General features: G+C 43.6%; 10 non-coding genes across 10 annotated transcripts; all 10 read right to left on the bottom strand.

Annotated features, from left to right (window-relative positions):
- Positions 1–130: 130 nt before the first annotated feature.
- On the bottom strand, positions 131–204 carry TRNAT-AGU (transfer RNA threonine (anticodon AGU)). Its single transcript has one exon. It is a non-coding gene; the product is annotated as a tRNA-Thr (tRNA).
- A 2,026-nt stretch (positions 205–2,230) lies between these two features.
- Positions 2,231–2,304, bottom strand: TRNAT-AGU (transfer RNA threonine (anticodon AGU)). The gene has a single exon. It is a non-coding gene; the product is annotated as a tRNA-Thr (tRNA).
- Positions 2,305–4,332: 2,028 nt separating this feature from the next.
- Positions 4,333–4,406, bottom strand: TRNAT-AGU (transfer RNA threonine (anticodon AGU)). The gene has a single exon. It is a non-coding gene; the product is annotated as a tRNA-Thr (tRNA).
- Positions 4,407–5,074: 668 nt separating this feature from the next.
- TRNAI-AAU (transfer RNA isoleucine (anticodon AAU)) lies at positions 5,075–5,148 on the bottom strand. The gene has a single exon. It is a non-coding gene; the product is annotated as a tRNA-Ile (tRNA).
- Positions 5,149–5,463: 315 nt separating this feature from the next.
- TRNAH-GUG (transfer RNA histidin (anticodon GUG)) lies at positions 5,464–5,535 on the bottom strand. The gene has a single exon. It is a non-coding gene; the product is annotated as a tRNA-His (tRNA).
- Positions 5,536–6,431: 896 nt separating this feature from the next.
- On the bottom strand, positions 6,432–6,505 carry TRNAN-AUU (transfer RNA asparagine (anticodon AUU)). The gene has a single exon. It is a non-coding gene; the product is annotated as a tRNA-Asn (tRNA).
- Positions 6,506–7,175: 670 nt separating this feature from the next.
- Positions 7,176–7,249, bottom strand: TRNAI-AAU (transfer RNA isoleucine (anticodon AAU)). Its single transcript has one exon. It is a non-coding gene; the product is annotated as a tRNA-Ile (tRNA).
- An 11,722-nt stretch (positions 7,250–18,971) lies between these two features.
- Positions 18,972–19,045, bottom strand: TRNAT-UGU (transfer RNA threonine (anticodon UGU)). The gene has a single exon. It is a non-coding gene; the product is annotated as a tRNA-Thr (tRNA).
- A 2,016-nt stretch (positions 19,046–21,061) lies between these two features.
- On the bottom strand, positions 21,062–21,135 carry TRNAT-UGU (transfer RNA threonine (anticodon UGU)). Its single transcript has one exon. It is a non-coding gene; the product is annotated as a tRNA-Thr (tRNA).
- Positions 21,136–21,806: 671 nt separating this feature from the next.
- On the bottom strand, positions 21,807–21,880 carry TRNAI-AAU (transfer RNA isoleucine (anticodon AAU)). The gene has a single exon. It is a non-coding gene; the product is annotated as a tRNA-Ile (tRNA).
- Positions 21,881–22,603: the final 723 nt, after the last annotated feature.

Here is a 22,603-nt window from a genome sequence, read left to right on the forward strand (position 1 = left end):
ACCCGAAACATCTTTAGGTTTTAAGGAGGAGCATTGTGTACATGAGGATAATTATAATAGGAGAAATTGTGTTTGCAGACAATGAGTCTTTAATCAAACAAAAAGTCTTGTATGAGGTTGTGTAAAAACAAGGCACTGCTGAGATTCGAACTTAGGTTCTCCTGTTTACTAGACATGTGCTTTAACCAACTAAGCCACAGCGCCTATTTCCACTCACTTAGAACCATTGTACCTTCTGTGTCGGTATCACTGTGAGGCACTCCATACTTTTCTGTCTCTAAATTTTTATCCAGCTACTACCGACAAGAAAATGGAGAAAAACCTGAACATGGTATGGAAAAATTACAAAGAGGGTCACGACAAACGTATATCATTAGGTGTACATATAAAGTATTAATTTTGCAATATTTACACGGGTGGACGAGTGTGCTATACATACGTTAAACTGAACGAGAGTGTAACCATGTTAAAGATCACTAATACAAATCAGACAATTTAATGATGCCTACATAACCCATGTGCTCTTTCCTTCACCTCTCGTCACCTCTGGACACCCCAACGAGAAGCCGAGAAATCGTCACTTTTGGAGAGAAAGTGTCACCTTTAGTTGATGCGTCCCAGCTTCAAACAGGGCTTCAAAAAGTGCACTTTGAGAGACCCAAGCAGCGGGCTGGTCGTCCAGCCATAGGAAAGGGAGGCTGGGGGCTGTTAGACCACAGTGCCCTTTACATGGTACTAGCAACACTCACCCTTGCACAAACATCAGCCATCAGAGCCCAGTTAATGACCAGAATAAACAAACAACCTATACGTTGTTTTTAAATGTCTTGTAATGTAATGCATGACTTCTCTCTTTTAATTGTGAAAAATACTGGCCGGTACAGGGATCGAACGCGCGACCTTGGAGTTATTAGCACCACGCTCTAACCAACTGAGCTAACCGGCCAAGTCATTCATACAGAAAAGTTATTATTACACAAGGAAATGTTTTTGCATTCCTCAAAAACGATTTCTGCACAATTACACGGGCTACAACATGCAAGAGTACATTAAAAGTAAGCATTGCATGTATTAAGACACTCTGTCCCTGCTGCCCCACAGCTCTGGCATCATAATGAAATGACTTCTCATGATTAAAGCTGGCAATTTCACAAATCAAAGAAAACAAAGTGTTTGGGACAGGTGTTATTTAAAAAATAATAATACTCTGCATATTGCAAATAAAAAATATCACCCAACTGCCATGACATTGCCACCCGCAATGCCGTGACACGGATTCGAACCGAGGTTGCTGCGGCCACAACGCAGAGTACTAACCACTATACGATCACGGCGAGCTACTTGGGCTACTCAGGCCCATGACGTATGTGACTTTTATAGTGCAAATCAGGTGACACTGTCAGTCATCAGAGTCTTATATGTTGTGTATGTGTTTTGAGGCAGATGCTGCACATTTCGCCTCTTTGACTGGGATGTTCACAAACCAACACAGACTGCCCTCCAGTCCTACTCTGCAAGGACCGCTCCCTTCTTTTTACACCTCAAGCGTTATGTTATTCAAACATTGGAAGAGTAGTATCAAACCTCTCGGTAAGCCATGAAGAACTGGACATGATGTTTCGTATGTGGTGTGATGCACATGACAATACTCCGTAGGAGTCTCCCAGGACAGACACAATATTTCAGAATAGGCCTCCAGAACCTCACGTGAAGTCTCCCTAAGAGAACACAATATCACTGATGTGGCCTCCAAAACTTGGCGCAGTACTATGGATACAGCATTTTTAGCTCCACGCAGCACACAGTGTCATTTTCCAAGCTCTCACAATCCATCAGACTCTGCTGCCCTTGCGTTGCCTGTTCTTGAGGCACTGAAGCTTGAACCTCTTCTGCCTCTTCAGTAACAGTGTCAGTAATGCAATGGTACTCAGGTGCTGCCTGTGCTGCACCTGTTGTTTGAAGCTTGCATTACTGCTGCCTAGGTTGTACTTTGAAGCGAGCGAAGCTTAAAAACATCTTTTCACGTCACAAAACCAAACTGATTGGCTTTGAAAATTAAAGATACTGGTGGCTGGTGGTACATTACAATGGCAGGTAAAAACCCGAAACATCTTTAGGTTTTAAGGAGGAGCATTGTGTACATGAGGATAATTATAATAGGAGAAATTGTGTTTGCAGACAATGAGTCTTTAATCAAACAAAAAGTCTTGTATGAGGTTGTGTAAAAACAAGGCACTGCTGAGATTTGAACTCAGGATCTCCTGTTTACTAGACCGACGCTTTAACCAACTAAGCCACAGCGCCTGTTTCCACTCACTTAGAACCATTGTACCTTCTGTGTCGGTATCACTGTGAGGCACTCCATACTTTTCTGTCTCAAAATTTTTATCCAGCTACTACCGACAAGAAAATGGAGAAAGAAAAACCTGAACAAGGTATGGAAAAATTACAAAGAGGGTCACGACAAACGTATATCATTAGGTGTACATATCTGTATTCATTTTGCAATATTTACACCGGTGGACGAGTGTGCTATACATACGTTAAACTGAACGAGAGTGTAACGATGTTAAAGATCACTAATACATAGCAGACAATTTAATGATGCCTACATAACGCATGTGCTCTTTCCTTCACCTCTCGTCACCTCTGGACACCCCAACGAGAAGCCGAGAAATCGTCACTTTTGGAGAGAAAGTGTCACCTTTAGTTGATGCGTCCCAGCTTCAAACAGGGCTTCAAAAAGTGCACTTTGAGAGACCCAAGGAGCGGGCTGGTCGTCCAGCCATAGGAGAGGGAGGCTGGGGGCTGTTAGACCACAGTGCCCTTTACATTGTACTAGCAACACTCACCCTTGCACAAACATCAGCCATCAGAGCCCAGTTAATGACCAGAATAAACAAACAACCTATACGTTGTTTTTAAACGTCTTGTACTGTAATGCATGACTTCTCTCTTTTAATTGTGAAAAATACTGGCCGGTACAGGGATCGAACCCGCGACCTTGGTGTTATTAGCACCACGCTCTAACCAACTGAGCTAACCGGCCAAGTCATTCATACAGAAAGGTATTATTTCATAAGGAAATGTTTTTGCATTCCTCAAAAACGATTTCTGCACAATTACACGGGCTACAACATGCAAGAGTACATTAAAAGTGAGCATTGCATGTATTAAAACACTCTGTCCCTTCTGCCCCACAGCTGTGGCATCATAATGAAATGACTTCTCATGATTAAAGCTGGCAATTTCACAAATCAAAGAAAACAAAGTGTTTGGGACAGGTGTTATTTAAAAAATAATAATACTCTGTATATTGCAAATAAAAAATATCACCCAACTGCCATGACATTGCCACCCGCAATGCAGTGACTCGGATTTGAACCGAGGTTGCTGCGGCCACAACGCAGAATACTAACCACTATACGATCACGGCGAGCTACTTGGGCTACTCAGGCCCATGATGTATGTGACTTTTATAGTGCAAATCGGGTGACACTGTCAGTCATGAGAGTCTTATATGTAGTGTATGTGTTTTGAGGCAGATGCTGCACATTTCACCTCTTTGACTGGGATGTTCACAAACCAACACAGACAGCCCTCCAGTCCTACTCTGCTAGGACCGCTCCCTCCTTTTTACACCTCAAGCGTTATGTTATTCAAACATTGGAAGAGTAGTATCAAACCTCTTGGTAAGCCATGAAGAACTGGACATGACGTTTCGTGTGTGGTGTGATGCACATGACAATACTCCGTAGGAGTCTCCCAGGACAGACACAATATTTCAGAATAGTCCTCCAGAACCTCACGTGAAGTCTCCCTAAGAGAACACAATATCACTGATGTGGCCTCCAAAACTTGGCACAGTACTATGGATACAGCATTTTTAGCTCCACGCAGCACACAGTGTCATTTTCCAAGCTCTCACAATCCATCAGACTCTGCTGCCCTTGCGTTGCCTGTTCTTGAGGCACTGAAGCTTGAATCTCTTCTGCCTCTTCAGTAACTGTGTCAGTAATGCAATGGTACTCAGGTGCTGCCTGTGCTGCACCTGTTGTTTGAAGCTTGCATTACTGCTGCCTAGGTTGTACTTTGAAGCGAGCGAAGCTTAAAAACATCTTTTCACGTCACAAAACCAAACTGATTGGCTTTGAAAATTAAAGATACTGGTGGCTGGTGGTACATTACAATGGCAGGTAAAAACCCGAAACATCTTTAGGTTTTAAGGAGGAGCATTGTGTACATGAGGATAATTATAATAGGAGAAATTGTGTTTGCAGACAATGAGTCTTTAATCAAACAAAAAGTCTTGTATGAGGTTGTGTAAAAACAAGGCACAGCTGAGATTCGAACTCAGGTTCTCCTGTTTACTAGACATGCGCTTTAACCAACTAAGCCACAGCGCCTATTTCCACTCACTTAGAACCATTGTACCTTCTGTGTCGGTATCACTGTGAGGCACTCCATACTTTTCTGTCTCTAAATTTTTATCCAGCTACTACCGACAAGAAAATGGAGAAAAACCTGAACATGGTATGGAAAAATTACAAAGAGGGTCACGACAAACGTATATCATTAGGTGTACATATAAAGTATTAATTTTGCAATATTTACACGGGTGGACGAGTGTGCTATACATACGTTAAACTGAACGAGAGTGTAACGATGTTAAAGATCACTAATACAAATCAGACAATTTAATGATGCCTACATAACCCATGTGCTCTTTCCTTCACCTCTCGTCACCTCTGGACACCCCAACGAGAAGCCGAGAAATCGTCACTTTTGGAGAGAAAGTGTCACCTTTAGTTGATGCGTCCCAGCTTCAAACAGGGCTTCAAAAAGTGCACTTTGAGAGACCCAAGCAGCGGGCTGGTCGTCCAGCCATAGGAGAGGGAGGCCGGGGGCTGTTAGACCACAGTGCCCTTTACATTGTACTAGCAACACTCACCCTTGCACAAACATCAGCCATCAGAGCCCAGTTAATGACCAGAATAAACAAACAACCTATACGTTGTTTTTAAACGTCTTGTACTGTAATGCATGACTTCTCTCTTTTAATTGTGAAAAATACAGGCCGGTACAGGGATCGAACCCGCGACCTTGGCGTTATTAGCACCACGCTCTAACCAACTGAGCTAACCGGCCAAGTCATTCATACAGAAAGATATTATTTCATAAGGAAATGTTTTTGCATTCCTCAAAAACGATTTCTGCACAATTACACGGGCTACAACATGCAAGAGTACATTAAAAGTAAGCATTGCATGTATTAAAACACTCTGTCCCTTCTGCCCCACAGCTGTGGCATCATAATGAAATGACTTCTCATGATTAAAGCTGGCAATTTCACAAATCAAAGAAAACAAAGTGTTTGGGACAGGTGTTATTTAAAAAATAATAATACTCTGTATATTGCAAATAAAAAATATCACCCAACTGCCATGACATTGCCACCCGCAATGCCGTGACTCGGATTCGAACCGAGGTTGCTGCGGCCACAACGCAGAGTACTAACCACTATACGATCACGGCGAGCTACTTGGGCTACTCAGGCCCATGATGTATGTGACTTTTATAGTGCAAATCAGGTGACACTGTCAGTCATGAGAGTCTTATATGTAGTGTATGTGTTTTGAGGCAGATGCTGCACATTTCACCTCTTTGACTGGGATGTTCACAAACCAACACAGACTGCACTCCAGTCCTACTCTGCTAGGACCGCTCCCTCCTTTTTACACCTCAAGCGTTATGTTATTCAAACATTGGAAGAGTAGTATCAAACCTCTTGGTAAGCCATGAAGAACTGGACATGACGTTTCGTGTGGGGTGTGATGCACATGACAATACTCCGTAGGAGTCTCCCAGGACAGACACAATATTTCAGAATAGTCCTCCAGAACCTCACGTGAAGTCTCCCTAAGAGAACACAATATCACTGATGTGGCCTCCAAAACTTGGCACAGTACTATGGATACAGCATTTTTAGCTCCATGCAGCACACAGTGTCATTTTCCAAGCTCTCACAATCCATCAGACTCTGCTGCCCTTGCGTTGCCTGTTCTTGAGGCACTGAAGCTTGAACCTCTTCTGCCTCTTCAGTAACAGTGTCAGTAATGCAATGGTACTCAGGTGCTGCCTGTGCTGCACCTGTTGTTTGAAGCTTGCATTACTGCTGCCTAGGTTGTACTTTGAAGCGAGCGAAGCTTAAAAACATCTTTTCACGTCACAAAACCAAACTGATTGGCTTTGAAAATTAAAGATACTGGTGGCTGGTGGTACATTACAATGGCAGGTAAAAACCTGAAACATCTTTAGGTTTTAAGGAGGAGCATTGTGTACATGAGGATAATTATAATAGGAGAAATTGTGTTTGCAGACAATGAGTCTTTAATCAAACAAAAAGTCTTGTATGAGGTTGCGTAAAAACAAGGCACTGCTGAGATTCGAACTCAGGATCTCCTGTTTAATAGACAGGCGCTTTAACCAACTAAGCTACAGCGCCTATTTCCACTCACTTAGAACCATTGTACCTTCTGTGTCGGTATCACTGTGAGGCACTCCATACTTTTCTGTCTCTAAATTTGTATTCAGCTACTGCCGACAAGAAAATGGAGAAAGAAAAACCTGAACATGGTATGGAAAAATTACAAAGAGGGTCACGACAAACGTATATCATTAGGTGTACATATCTGTATTCATTTTGCAATATTTACATGGGTGGACGAGTGTGCTATACATACGTTAAACTAAACGAGAGAGTAACGATGTTAAAGATCACTAATACATAGCAGACAATTTAATGATGCTACATAACCCATGTGCTCTTTCCTTCACCTCTCGTCACCTCTGGACACCCCAACGAGAAGCCGAGAAATCGTCACTTTTGGAGAGAAAGTGTCACCTTTAGTTGATGCGTCCCAGCTTCAAACAGGGCTTTAAAAAATGCACTTTGAGAGACCCAAGGAGCGGGCTGGTCGTCCAGCCATAGGAGAGGGAGGCTGGGGGCTGTTAGACCACAGTGCCCTTTACATGGTACTAGCAACACTCACCCTTGCACAAACATCAGCCATCAGAACCCAGTTAATGACCAGAATAAACAAACAACCTATACGTTGTTTTTAAACGTCTTGTACTGTGATGCATGACTACTCTCTTTTAATTGTGAAAAAAAATGGCCGGTACGGGGATCGAACCCGCGACCTTGGCGTTATTAGCACCACGCTCTAACCAACTGAGCTAACCGGCCAAGTCATTCTTACAGAAAAGGTATTATTACACAAGGAAATGTTTTTGCATTCCTCAAAAACGATTTCTGCACAATTACATGGGCTACAACATGCAAGAGTACATTAAAAGTAAGCATTGCATGTATTAAAACACTCTGTCCCTGCTGCCCCACAGCTGTGGCATCATAATGAAATGACTTCTCATGATTAAAGCTGGCAATTTCACAAATCAAAGAAAACAAAGTGTTTGGGACAGGTGTTATTTAAAAAATAATAATACTCTGTATATTGCAAATAAAAAATATCACCCAACTGCCATGACATTGCCACCCGCAATGCCGTGACTCGGATTCGAACCGAGGTTGCTGCGGCCACAACGCAGAGTACTAACCACTATATGATCACGGCGAGCTACTTGGGCTACTCAGGCCCATGATGTATGTGACTTTTATAGTGCAAATCAGGTGACACTGTCAGTCATAAGAGTCTTATATGTAGTGTATGTGTTTTGCGGCAGATGCTGCACATTTCACCTCTTTGACTGGGATTGAGGTTCCGTGACGATTTTACTCGTGTTTGTAACATTGTCGTAAATACATAATTTTGGTATCAGTGAACCGCAAATGATCCATTTAGTATATCCTGGTGTTTTCGCTATGCTACGAGCAAGAGCACTCCAGTTACAAACACATTTCTGTTCTACCCATGGCATCCATCTTAGAACACGGAAGCCATTTTGTATTCCTTGCCCTCACATAGTCAATGGACGCGCAATGACCTCTTTTCATTTAAGGACACGTAGGCTTTAGCCGGCGGTTCACCTTGCGAGGGACACGTGCACCTTAGGCCAGCAACGCTGTGGCAGCATGACTCGGCAAGAGCTGCCTCCCCAGCCTGAGGCCAGTCCTGCCATACTGGTTCTTGTGTTCGTTGGCCTGATCATGATTAGGCGGCCGAAGCTGGTAACCGTGCCCATTTACGACCCACAAACATCTCTTATCCTGTCTTTCTATCTTCTGCACCTGGCTCTGCTCCTTTCCTTCTGGGCCTTTATTAGGGGGAGGTAACGAAATTTACGATGAGGCGGTCCGGGTCTTGAATGAGAAATTGACATGGGATTATGATGGAATAGTGGGAACCCCTCATTCGTAATGTTTTTCAGATACTGTTGACGATTCCTGTGCAACGCCAAATATTTATTGTTCAAGACACGAATGTTTAGAACTGTGGTAACATGTAAAGAATTTGCCCCGAGCAGAATATTTAGTATTTAAGGAGTAACCCTCTTTGTACAAATCGAACAGGCTCCTAGACACTGCCCCTGTGCAGTTTCTGTGACTTCTGTGTCCCTGCAGTAATAAACCTTTGGTCTTTGACGCCACCATCGAGAAGCCCGTGTTTCTGTTTGTTTGTGCACCGAGACAGGTAGAACTCCGGGGTCTTCGGGTGTTATCCCTGACACCTCTGGACAGAACCAAAAAAGTCCAGAACTCCAATTGGCGCCCAACGTGGGGCGACGTCATTCGGTACCGGTCCAAAAGCCTGAAGAGTTCGAGGAGCTTCGTGTGAAGATTTCAGAGGGAGGCGCCCCACTTCATCGATCCCGGCATATCGCAAAAGTGGCCCGACGTTCTCTTCCACGGGGGTTCCCGTTCAGACGGCTGCAGTGGTCCGTTGCCTTGACCGTCGCCCTGTCTTGGACCCGAGGTGCAGTCCTCAGTACGGCGAGACGTGACGGGTTTCTCCTTGGTGACGTCTTCAGTGCCTCAGTTAAGTATTTTGTGAGGGTTGCTCCTGTTTGGATAATCCTTTTAGTTCTCAGTTCAGTTCAGTTCTGTAAGATTATCACTGGTTATTCTGGTTACGATAATCATTCGGTTCAGTTCAGGTATCGATACATTTATCAGTTCTGGTAGGCCTAAGTTCTTGGTTCAAGTGCGCACCCTTTTGTTTGTATTTTGTCTGTTCTGTGTTCCGGATTATAAAATGGTAAGTCGGAAAAATTGTATGTTGTCTTGTTTTAGTTGCAACAGTGATTCCCAGTTAGAGGACTCGTGTTTGGTTCCTCCGATTGGAACTCCTCTTTATGATCTATATTGCAAATTTGGTGTGGGCCCTATCTCTTATAACGAGGTATGGATCCACTATACAGAGAAAGATGGTGTCCTTAGTTGGCCACTACATGGTAGTTTTGAACCTGAAGTTCTCGATAATCTAGAAAGAAGGTTGTTTAAGAAGAAAGCCCGGCCGGCAATGTTTGATTCTTTCCGTTATTGGCGAAAAGAATCTAAACAGAGAGAAATTAAAAAGTTGAAGAAAGAACAGAAAGAGCAAGAGTTGACTTTAGAACAGTCTGCTAAGCAGCTGCAACTCAACGAGTCTGAAAAAGCGATGGAGGTGGCCAATAGAGAGCGTAATTTAGCGATAGACAAGTGCTATCCTGCTTTGCCATCGAGTACAGCTAAGACAGTAGAGGACCCTGAAAAGGATCCCCTGTTGTCTTACTTGTTACGATCACCCCCACCGTATGCACAGGGTGCTACGGCTCCACCTATACCGAATGTTCAATTACCGGTTGCTGGACAACCTGGTGTTCCCGCTCCTCTGAATCAAGTTCCTGTACCTCCTGTGGTCAATATTAATGTTCCTTTGGCACCCCCTCTTTCAGGGTTGCCGACTTCTTTACCTATGCCTGTATCGCTCACACCTGCTAGTTCACAAGCTATCTTGCCTGCTACTCCTACTGTTCCTAATCTATCTGTTCCAACTGCTACTCTATTTACTGCCTCTGCTAATATTATGACTCCACTTTCTGTTCGTCGGAGAATCACTGATTCTGTCTCTAATATTCTATCTCCCTTCTATAAAACTCTGATTAAGACTCCTACCTCTGACTCTGTGCAGAGGCGTAGCCAGCTTCCCAGTACTGAAGAAAGAGGAATATTAGATTCCACTGCTCTTAGATGGGTTTCAAAAGTTGGAAGATATAATATACAAGATGTATTAGATACATTTATGCAATGGAATGAACCGACACAACGATATGTGTTCGATGAAATGTGTTTCCTTCTACGTGAGGAATTGGAAGAGGATGACCCTGAATCAAATCTAGGAGAATTAATTAATGTTCAGAAAGAGTTTGCTGCAGGTATGATAGTCGGTCAAAATATAAAAGAAGCGATGGAACTGGTTCTAAGTTATAGGACCGACTCATCCCTTCGTTCACCAAGGGAGTTAGGGAAACGTAGTACGAAACAAAATCGTCAATACCCAATGAGAGAGGTTCCACCAATTTGGCGTGAAGCTGTGCAAGCTAATGCACCGCTTGGTATCGCAGCCGCTCCGGCCCAATTCCAGAGAGTATGGATACATATTCCATGGAAGCGAGCTGAAGTATTAGCAGTGAAACAGGCCTTGCCAGATCCGCGTAAAAATCCTGCAGGGTACTACAAAGAGTTGGCTCAAACAGTTGACGCTTGTGTATTGAATCTTGCTGACATAGATCTGCTATTTGGTAATGTAGTACCACAACCAATTTGGGCTAAAATTCGTAAAGAGAATCATCCAGTTGCCCTAGGTGGTGATTGGGCAGCTATAATTGCAGCGGATGGTCAACAAGTCGGTGGTTCTAAACCTGAACCCTTAATTGCTAATTTGCCCGGTAGAATAATCGATTTAATGAAAACCTTGATGCCAGCATTGCGCGTTAACTGGGACAAATTGTCCGCGTGCAAACAGAAGAAAGACGAAAGCGTCTCCGACTTTTTCACAAGATTCGAGGAGACTTTCGTGGATCATAGTGGTCAGGATATGAGCACAGAAGGAGGCCAGAGAATATTTGTTGATAAATTTGTGCACAATCTGTTGCCAGAACTTAGTGGTAAATTAAAGAATTCTGAAAGTGCGTGGGCTGTCTCTACGACTGTGCAAATACTTGCGACTGCCCAGTACTATGAAAATAGGGATAAAGAAGAGAAGGAAAAAACAGATAAAAAGACGAAAGATTAAAAAACTAAAGTACTTTTACAGCAAGCTTATCCGCCTCGCACGAATCAGACTAATATACAGCAAGGGTCATATCAAAGAACGGATTATAATTTTCAAAGGCCACAATACCAATGGAATCAATGTGCTTATTGCAAAATGGAAGGTCATTACAAAAATGAGTGTCCTGTTCGAACGCAAAATAATACTGCGGCTGCTCAGAGAGGTCGTGGTGGTTATATGCAAAATTCTAGAGGTCGAGGAAGAGGTGCTATGCCTCCGCAGACGAGTGATCGCCCTTCTAATTATTTCGACCAGCGAAATGGACAATCTGCCCAACAGAATAGGTCTCCACAGTATCATGTTGAAGACTATTATGAAGCTAGTGAGGAAGGTCAGCAAAGTGAGTACTAGGACAGCCATGGACAAAGAGAGGGAGTAGTATCAGTTCCAGTAGATCAGAGTGGGCCTTATGTCGCAGTAGCAACATCAGGTATAGTCGAACCGTTTCTGTTGGATACTGGTGCAGCAAAAAGTTCTATCATACATGCGAAACTCCCTGGCGCACCTTTGTCTGGCTCAACAAACGTTTCAGTAGGTTTTTTGGGCGCCCCTGTTCATAACCCTGTTTCTGGTCCTTTGTCTATTTCTGTTGGACCCTGTCAATTGAAAGCACCCCTGATTTTGACGACAGGTTGTAACGAAAATCTGCTTGGTTTAGACTTGTTAAAACGCCTATATGCGACATTATACTGTTCTCCAGAAGGAGTACAGCTTACGTTGGGTAAAAGAATAATCTCTCCGATGTACTTGTCGATGGATGCGCTCCCACCAGAGCTGCGTTCACTCCCTGATACTCTTTGGGCGACTGGTCCTAATGATGTAGGTCTATTGGAAATTCCACCCTATATAGTAACTTTGAAAGCAAATGTCAAACTTCCACGAATTCCACAATACAGAATCTCTAGTGAAGGTGAGCGTGCGCTCCTACTGATAGTGCATGATCTGATTGAGAAAGACGTTATAGAAGAAACTAGAGGTAATGTCTGTAATAGTCCTGTACTGCCTATTTTGAAACGAACTGACCCAACAAAACCTCCAGTATATAGGTTTGTAATTGATCTTAGAGAGGTTAATAAAATTGTGATTCCACAGTTTCCTGTGGTTCCAGACATTACTGCATTGTTAACGTTGATTCCTGCTACAGCAGCATGGTTTTCGGTTGTCGACTTAAAAAATGCCTTTTTCAGCATTCCGATAGCCGAAGAAAGCAGAGATATCTTCGGTTTCTCTCTAGGAGGACGAAGCTTCAGGTTTAAACGCGCTCCACAAGGCTATTGTGAAAGCCCATCCATTTACAGTCAAGCATTAAAAAGCCAGTTAGATTCCTTCGTACTTCCTCCTGGTTCTGCTTTAATACAATATGTTGATGATCTTCTAGTGGCTGCTGATGACAAGGAAACTTGCAAAACAGCTACGATTTCTTTATTGCATCATTTGTCAAATTTGAATCACAAGGTGTCACCTTCAAAAATGCAATACTGCTGCCAAGAAGTGACCTACCTAGGTCATCTCTTGTCAAAGGAGGGAAGGAAGTTGACCCCAGAGAGAATAAAGGCAATTACACAGATGAATGTTCCTAGCACGCAGAGAGAAGTACGTGCCTTTTTAGGTATTACCTCATATTGTAGGCAATGGATCCCAAATTTTTCTCTTTTGGCAAAACCATTGGTAGCCTTGACTGGGAAAGGTGTTCCGAGTCCGGTACCATGGTCTGCTGAATGTCAGCAGAGTTTTTCTGAGTTACGAAATGCACTGTGTTCAGCTCCTGTATTGGGTACACCCGATTACAGTAAGCCTTTCACGCTCTATGTCCATGAGAGAGAAGGTTGCGCGTTGAGTGTGTTGACACAGAAATTTGGTGATAAACAACGCCCTTGTGCGTATTTTTCATCAACATTAGATCCAGTAGCTAGAGCGTTGCCTAGTTGCTTGAGAGCTACAGCCGCAGCTGCAGCCTCCATTCGACAATCTGCTGGTTTAGTAATGAACAACATGCTAGTAGTTATGGTTCCTCATGCTGTAGATACACTCATGAACCGAACCAAGACGCAGCACCTTACCAGTGCTAGATTATCAGGTTATGAACTGACACTGTTAGCGAGCCATATTCAGATCAAAAGATGCAATGTATTGAATCCAGCAACATTGTTGCCGACTAGCCAAGAGTCGAGTGATTCCGAACCACACGACTGTTGTTTCAAAACTGAGGAAGAAACAAAAGGACGAATTGATCTAAAAGACACTCCGTTATCAGATCCAGATGGAACGTTGTATGTTGATGGGTCTTGCTTCAAATTAGAGAATGGTGATGTGACTGCTGCTTATGCAGTAACGACTTTGAGTACGATTGTGGAGACTGCAAGAGTGAGTCAGAATTCTGCCCAGGCTGCAGAATTGATCGCGCTAACAAGAGCGTGCGTTTTAGCTAAGGGAAAGAGAGTAAATGTGTTCACAGATAGTCAATACGCGTTCGGCGTGGCCCATAGTTTTGGCCGCTTGTGGAAAGAGAGTGGTTTCATTACGTCCCATGGGACTAAGATTCAACATGGCCAGCTAGTTAATGACTTGTTGGAATCTCTAACCTTGCCGACTGAAGTTGCGATTGTGAAATGCAGTGCTCATAAAGCAATCACGGATGATGTTGGTCGTGGGAATGCTTTTGACGATGAGACTGCAAAACAGACAGCTAGAAATATGATGAGTAGAATGTATGTTGCAACGTCTGCAAGATGGATTTCTGAGTCTGGAATGTGTGAAGACACAGTGGAAAGCGTGAAAGAAATTCAGAAAGAGGCGACTGAGGAGGAAAAGCTTGCATGGAAAGAGAGCACGGGTAAATTGGACTCGAGTGGGTGTTGGATTGACTTGTCGGAACAACAGCGTTGGATGTTGCCTGATGCGTATGTGCTTGCAGTAGTGACGATGGCACATGGAGCAGCGCACATCAGTTCTAAAGGGATTTGTAAGATGTTGGCTCCAGTTTGGAAGAATGATGGGATTAGTAAGTGCGCAGAGAGAGTGGTGAGGAATTGTATGGTATGCTTGATGCATAATCCTGGCAAGGGAATCCCCACACCTGCAGGTCATTTCGCTCCTCCCTCCTGCCCCTTCGAAGTGATCCAGCTAGACTTCATTCACATGGATCGTTGTAATAATCTGAAATACGTCCTAGTGGTAGTTTGTGCTTTCTCCAGATGGATCGAAGCATACCCGCTAAAGGACAATACTGCCTTATCCACTGCCAAAATTCTTCTTAAAGAATACTTCCCCAGATACGGAATGCCACGGATTGTATGGTCAGATAACGGAAGTGAGTTCGTAGGGAAAGTTATGCAGAGTGTGTGTGCCGGCCTAGGGATTAGACAGAAGTTTCATAGTGCGAATCATCCCCAGTCCGCGGGTTTAGTCGAGGGTTACAATGGCACCCTTAAACTGAAACTTGCTAAGATACAAGCATCCACGGGTTTGTCCTGGCCAGACGCATTGCCTTTGGCTTTGCTATCAACAAGAGCAACTGTACATTCTAGAGTAGGGCTTAGTCCATATGAAATAGTTTTTGGTCGTCCTGCAAATGTTTGGGGGGTACCTAGACCAAAAGAATTCAAGCAGCTGGAATACCCAATGTTAATTGATTACCTTTTCGACTTGACTGCTAAATTGAGTCTTATTCACCAACAGGTTTTCGATGCATTGCCAAAGCCACCGGAGAGTCCAGGCCATCAGCTGAAACCGGGTGACCAGGTGGTCATTAGAAATTTTGCAAGAACGAAAAATCTTCAGCCCAGATTCATTGGCCCTTTTCAAGTCTTACTAGCAACGAGAACTGCTATTCGTGTGGCCGGAAGGAAGAACTGGATCCATACGACACATGTCAAACGTGTGCCTCTGCCACTTCCTTACGACAACTGGGTAAAGAAAGGAATCAGTGCCTCTGAAACAGAACAAGTCCCCAGGTTCATACCTTTCAGTGATGCAGAACTGATCACAGATACATCAAACTCTGACTCTCCTCCTGAAACTGCTCTTTTGAACCCTGAACATTTGCCATCTGCGAACGTGAACATTGTAACGTCAGCTGAAAATACATTGTTTCCAGATCAGACAGTTCCTGCAAAACTGAGATACAACTTGCGACCTCGCAATATGGACAAATAAAGCAGGCAACTGCCAATTTTCACATTTGAATTTTCTGATACATTGCCTCCAGCCAGGAAGTTTACTATTATTTTTGTTGTTTCTAAATTTTGCCTTGCCGTCTGGGTAGCCGTAGGGTCGTGGCTGTGTGCCTAGTTGAATCTGCGGGGGTCAGACACAAGGTCGATCTTTCTGTTAGTTCTGGGAACTCCCAGGGCTGATAGAGGCATTTTCATCAACGTACACATCATCAGTGGTCGCGAACGGTCGTAGAAGATGGAGCTTCCTGAGCTGCAAAGAAAGAATGTAATTTATGTTCGCAGAAATAGACTGTACCGAATACTTCACAGCAAATGCTTTCTAATGCAATGTGCAGTTACGTTTTTAATCGTTTTGATAACGTTGGTGGGTGGAATCATCTTTGGTGTGCATTTGATTTTCATGCCGGTAACTACAGTACCTCCCCTTGATCCTACTACTTCTACGGTTTCTTCTATGCATTCTTTTCACTCATTTCCTGAACACGAACAAGCTCGACGCTCAGATTTATTAACAATACATTTGTACAGCTCTTGCATCAACACCAACTGGTAGTTAATACTACAGACTGCTGGGTGTGCGGCTTGATACCTCACACTATGGATAAAGGCATTCCCTATCTAGTCTTGCCTTTTAGCTACAATGGATCATTTCAGGCCTTTCAGACCATTTTTTCATATGCCCTTGAGACCTATCCTCCGCGTCCACCACGGTCCACTAAATACAACTCAGCCAACAAAGCTTTAGTCCAGGGAATTATTGACATGATTAAAGACGTCAATAATACTCCATCTTACCCTAGAGATGAATTACGGGTGTATTTGAGTTGGAACTCTACAGAGTATCGCCTTAGTTTGGGAGAAAGCAAGCGTAAAAGCTCCACTTCAGTTTGGGTCGTGCCTCACCGAGGTCAGGTCTGTTTGCAAGGAAATGGGAGAAATCTGAGAGCTCAGCTAGGGAGGAGTGAGTGCGTTGAGACTTACGTATTTCCGTCTAACTCCTCCCCTGCCTTCCTGACTGCTAGGGGTACTTACTTCATCTGTCAAGACAGAGCGTATACATGGCTGCCTGCTGACTTCTCAGGTTCATGTTATATTGCTCGATTGTTACCTCCGACATACACTGCTTCTTCAGATTATCACAAGACCAGAGTAGCAAGAGGTGTCTTCAGCAAGGAAGATACCGCTGGTCAGGAAGCTGGAGACTTCTTCAAAGGTTTCCTTCCGTTTTGGGGGCCTATGGCCAATAGTAGAAATCTACGTCAACTAACACGGGTAGTTGAATCTACTATTACAGAAACTGTTGGTGCCCTTAGTAACTTAACAGCTGAGCTTCAGGCGGATCGTCTCATGACGTTGCAGAACCGAATGGTTCTAGACGTAATACTTGCAGATCGAGGTGGGGTATGCAGAATGATCCAATCGAGCTGCTGTGTCTTTATTCCAAATAATGCTCCAACAGTCTATGAAGCGATCTCTAAGCTACACAAGATTTCCGACTCTATACACGTAGATAAGGGAAACTGGTCCTTCATGGAGTGGTTTTGGACTCTGGTATCAGCGTGGGGATGGAAGGTTCTGATGGTCATTGGTGCCATCCTAGTATTTCTGTTCTCGTGCTGCCTTATTATCCAATGTGGTCCCGCTTTGTGTAGTCTCTGTGCTGCAACCTGTTTCAGAAAACCACCTGCATTTGGAGAAAAGGTACGAGACAAGATGATGGTGCAACAACATGTCACTGACCTAATGAGCATAGAATTAGACTCTGACTCTGACATAGACTGAGTAATTGCCTATGTAAGGGCAAAAGGAGGGTCTGAGGTTCCGTGACGATTTTACTCGTGTTTGTAACATTGTCGTAAATACATAATTTTGGTATCAGTGAACCGCAAATGATCCATTTAGTATATCCTGGTGTTTTCGCTATGCTACGAGCAAGAGCACTCCAGTTACAAACACATTTCTGTTCTACCCATGGCATCCATCTTAGAACACGGAAGCCATTTTGTATTCCTTGCCCTCACATAGTCAATGGACGCGCAATGACCTCTTTTCATTTAAGGACACGTAGGCTTTAGCCGGCGGTTCACCTTGCGAGGGACACGTGCACCTTAGGCCAGCAACGCTGTGGCAGCATGACTCGGCAAGAGCTGCCTCCCCAGCCTGAGGCCAGTCCTGCTATACTGGTTCTTGTGTTCGTTGGCCTGATCATGATTAGGCGGCCGAAGCTGGTAACCGTGCCCATTTACGACCCACAAACATCTCTTATCCTGTCTTTCTATCTTCTGCACCTGGCTCTGCTCCTTTCCTTCTGGGCCTTTATTAGGGGGAGGTAACGAAATTTACGATGAGGCGGTCCGGGTCTTGAATGAGAAATTGACATGGGATTATGATGGAATAGTGGGAACCCCTCATTCGTAATGTTTTTCAGATACTGTTGACGATTCCTGTGCAACGCCAAATATTTATTGTTCAAGACACGAATGTTTAGAACTGTGGTAACATGTAAAGAATTTGCCCCGAGCAGAATATTTAGTATTTAAGGAGTAACCCTCTTTGTACAAATCGAACAGGCTCCTAGACACTGCCCCTGTGCAGTTTCTGTGACTTCTGTGTCCCTGCAGTAATAAACCTTTGGTCTTTGACGCCACCATCGAGAAGCCCGTGTTTCTGTTTGTTTGTGCACCGAGACAGGTAGAACTCCGGGGTCTTCGGGTGTTATCCCTGACACCTCTGGACAGAACCAAAAAAGTCCAGAACTCCAGGATGTTCACAAACCAACACAGACTGCCCTCCAGTCCTACTCTGCTTGGACCGCTCCCTCCTTTTTACACCTCAATCGTTATGTTATTCAAACATTGGAAGAGTAGTATCAAACCTCTTGGTAAGCCATGAAGAACTGGACATGACGTTTCGTATGTGGTGTGATGCACATGACAATACTCCGTAGGAGTCTCCCAGGACAGACACAATATTTCAGAATAGGCCTCCAGAACCTCACGTGAAGTCTCCCTAAGAGAACACAATATCACTGATGTGGCCTCCAAAACTTGGCACAGTACTCTGGATACAGCATTTTTAGCTCCACGCAGCACACAGTGTCATTTTCCAAGCTCTCACAATCCATCAGACACTGCTGCCCTTGTGTTGCCTGTTCTTGAGGCACTGAAGCTTGAACCTCTTCTGCCTCTTCAGTAACAGTGTCAGTAAAGCAATGGTACTCAGGTGCTGCCTGTGCTGCACCTGTTGATTGAAGCTTGCATTACTGCTGCCTAGGTTGTACTTTGAAGTGAGCGAAGCTTAAAACATCTTTTCACGTCACAAAACCAAACTGATTGGCTTTGAAAATTAAAGATACTGGTGGCTGGTGGTACATTACAATGGCAGGTAAAAACCCGAAACATCTTTAGGTTTTAAGGAGGAGCATTGTATACATGAGGATAATTATAACAGGAGAAATTGTGTTTGCAGACAATGAGTCTTTAATCTAACAAAAAGTCTTGTATGAGGTTGTGTAAAAATAAGGCACTGCTGAGATTCAAACTCAGGATCTCCTGTTTACAAGACAGGCGCTTTAGCAAACTAAGCCACAGCGCCTATTTCCACTCACATAGAACCATTGTACCTTCTGTGTCAGTATCACTGTGAGGCACTCCATACTTTTCTGTCTCTAAATTTTTATCCAGCTACTACCGACAAGAAAATGGAGAAAGAAAAACCTGAACATGGTATGGAAAAATTAACAAAGAGGGTCACGTCAAACGTATATCATTAGGTGTACATATCTGTATTAATTTTGCAATATTTACACGGGTGGACGAGTGTGCTATACATACGTTAAACTAAACGAGAGTGTAACGATGTTAAAGATCACTAATACATAGCAGACAATTTAATGATGCCTACATAACCCATGTGCTCTTTCCTTCACCTCTCGTCACCTCTGGACACCCCAACGAGAAGCAGAGAAATCGTCACTTTTGGAGAGAAAGTGTCACCTTTAGTTGATGCGTCCCAGCTTCAAACAGTGCACTTTGAAAGACCCAAGGAGCGGGCTGGTCGTCCAGCCATAGGAGAGGGAGGCTGGGGGCTGTTAGACCACAGTGCCCTTTACATGGTACTAGCAACACTCACCCTTGCACAAACATCAGCCATCAGAGCCCAGTTAATGACCAGAATAAACAAACAACCTATACGTTGTTTTTAAACGTCTTGTACTGTAATGCATGACTTTTCTATTTTAATTGTGAAAAATACTGGTCAGTACGGGGATCGAACCCGCGACCTTGGCGTTATTAGCACCACACTCTAACCAACTGAGCTAACCGGCAAAGTCATTCTTACAGCAAAGGTATTATTACACAAGGAAATGTTTTTGCATTCCTCAAAAACGATTTCTGCACAATTACACGGGCTACAACATGCAAGAGTACATTAAAAGTAAGCATTGCATGTATTAAAACACTCTGTCCCTTCTGCTCCACAGCTGTGGCATCATAATGAAATGACTTCTCATGATTAAAGCTGGCAATTTCACAAATCAAAGAAAACAAAGTGTTTGGGACAAGTGTTATTTAAAAAATAATAATACTCTGTATATTGCAAATAAAAAATATCTCCCAACTGCCATCACATTTCCACCCGCAATGCCGTGACTTGGATTCGAACCGCGGTTGCTGCGGCCACAACGCAGAGTACTAACCACTATACGATCACGGCGAGCTACTTGGGCTACTCAGGCCCATGACGTATGTGACTTTTATAGTGCAAATCAGGTGACACTGTCAGTCATGAGAGTCTTATATGTAGTGTATGTGTTTTGAGGCAGATGCTGCACATTTCACCTCTTTGACTGGGATGTTCACAAACCAACACAGACTGCCCTCCAGTCCTACTCTGCTAGGACCGCTCCCTCCTTTTTACACCTCAAGCGTTATGTTATTCAAACATTGGAAGAGTAGTATCAAACCTCTTGGTAAGCCATGAAGAACTGGACATGACGTTTCGTGTGTGGTGTGATGCACATGACAATACTCCGTAGGAGTCTCCCAGGACAGACACATTATTTCAGAATAGGCCTCCAGAACCTCATGTGAAGTCTCCCTAAGAGAACACAATATCACTGATGTGGCCTCCAAAACTTGGCGCAGTACTATGGATACAGCATTTTCAGCTCCACGCAGCACAGTGTCATTTTCCAAGCTCTCACAATCCATCAGACTCTGCTGCCCTTGTGTTGCCTGTTCTTGAGGCACTGAAGCTTGAACCTCTTCTGCCTCTTCATTAACAGTGTCAGTAAAGCAATGGTACTCAGGTGCTGCCTGTGCTGCACCTGTTGTTTGAAGCTTGCATTACTGCTGCCTAGGTTGTACTTTGAAGCGAGCGAAGCTTAAAAACATCTTTTCACGTCACAAAACCAAACTGATTGGCTTTGAAAATTAAAGATACCGGTGGCTGGTGGTACATTACAATGGCAGGTAAAAACCCGAAACATCTTTAGGTTTTAAGGAGGAGCATAGTATACATGAGGATAATTATAATAGGAGAAATTGTGTTTGCAGACAATGAGTCTTTAATCTAACAAAAAGTCTTGTATGAGGTTGTGTAAAAATAAGGCACTGATGAGATTCAAACTCAGGACCTCCTGTTTACAAGACAGGCGCTTTAGCAAACTAAGCCACAGCGCCTATTTCCACTCACATAGAACCATTGTACCTTCTGTGTCGGTATCACTGTGAGGCACTCCATACTTTTCAGTCTCTACATTTTTATCCAGCTACTACCGACAAGAAAATGGAGAAAGAAAAACCTGAACATGGTATGGAAAAATTACAAAGAGGGTCACGACAAACGTATATCATTATGTGTACATATCTGTATTCATTTTGCAATATTTACACGGGTGGACGAGTGTGCTATACATACGTTAAACTGAACGAGAGTGTAACGATGTTAAAGATCACTAATACATAGCAGACAATTTAATGATGCCTACATAACCCATGTGCTCTTTCCTTCACCTCTCGTCACCTCTGGACACCCCAACGAGAAGCCGAGAAATCGTCACTTTTGGAGAGAAAGTGTCACCTTTAGTTGATGCGTCCCAGCTTCAAACAGGGCTCCAAAAAGTGCACTTTGAGAGACCCAAGGAGCGGGCTGGTCGTCCAGCCATAGGAGAGGGAGGCTGGGGGCTGTTAGACCACAGTGCCCTTTACTTGGTACTGGCAACACTCACCCTTGCACAAACATCAGCCATCAGAGCCCAGTTAATGACCAGAATAAACAAACAACCTATACGTTGTTTTTAAACGTCTTGTACTGTAATGCATGACTTTTCTATTTTAATTGTGAAAAATACTGGCCAGTACGGGGATCGAACCCGCGACCTTGGCGTTATTAGCACCACGCTCTAACCAACTGAGCTAACCAGCCAAGTCATTCTTACAGAAAAGGTATTATTACACAAGGAAATGTTTTTGCATTCCTCAAAAACGATTTCTGCACAATTACACGGGCTACAACATGCAAGAGTACATTAAAAGTAAGCATTGCATGTATTAAAACACTCTGTCCCTTCTGCCCCACAGCTGTGGCATCATAATGAAATGACTTCTCATGATTAAAGCTGGCAATTTCACAAATCAAAGAAAACAAAGTGTTTGGGACAGGTGTTATTTAAAAAATAATAATACTCTGTATATTGCAAATAAAAATATCTGCCAACTGCCATGACATTGCCACCCGCAATGCCGTGACTTGGATTCGAACCGAGGTTGCTGCGGCCACAACGCAGAGTACTAACCACTATACGATCACGGCGTGCTACTTGGGCTACTCAGGCCCCTGATGTATGTGACTTTTATAGTGCAAATCAGGTGACACTGTCAGTCATGAGAGTCTTATATGTAGTGTATGTGTTTTGAGGCAGATGCTGCACATTTCACCTCTTTGACTGGGATGTTCACAAACCAACACAGACTGCCCTCCAGTCCTACTCTGCTAGGACCGCTCCCTCCTTTTTACACCTCAAGTGTTATGTTATTCAAACATTGGAAGAGTAGTATCAAACCTCTTGGTAAGCCATGAAGAACTGGACATGACGTTTCGTAAGTGGTGTGATGCACATGACAATACTCAGTAGGAGTCTCCCAGGAC

This window comes from Lissotriton helveticus, chromosome 12 (assembly GCF_964261635.1).
Source record: "Lissotriton helveticus chromosome 12, aLisHel1.1, whole genome shotgun sequence".
NCBI lineage: Eukaryota > Metazoa > Chordata > Amphibia > Caudata > Salamandridae > Lissotriton > Lissotriton helveticus.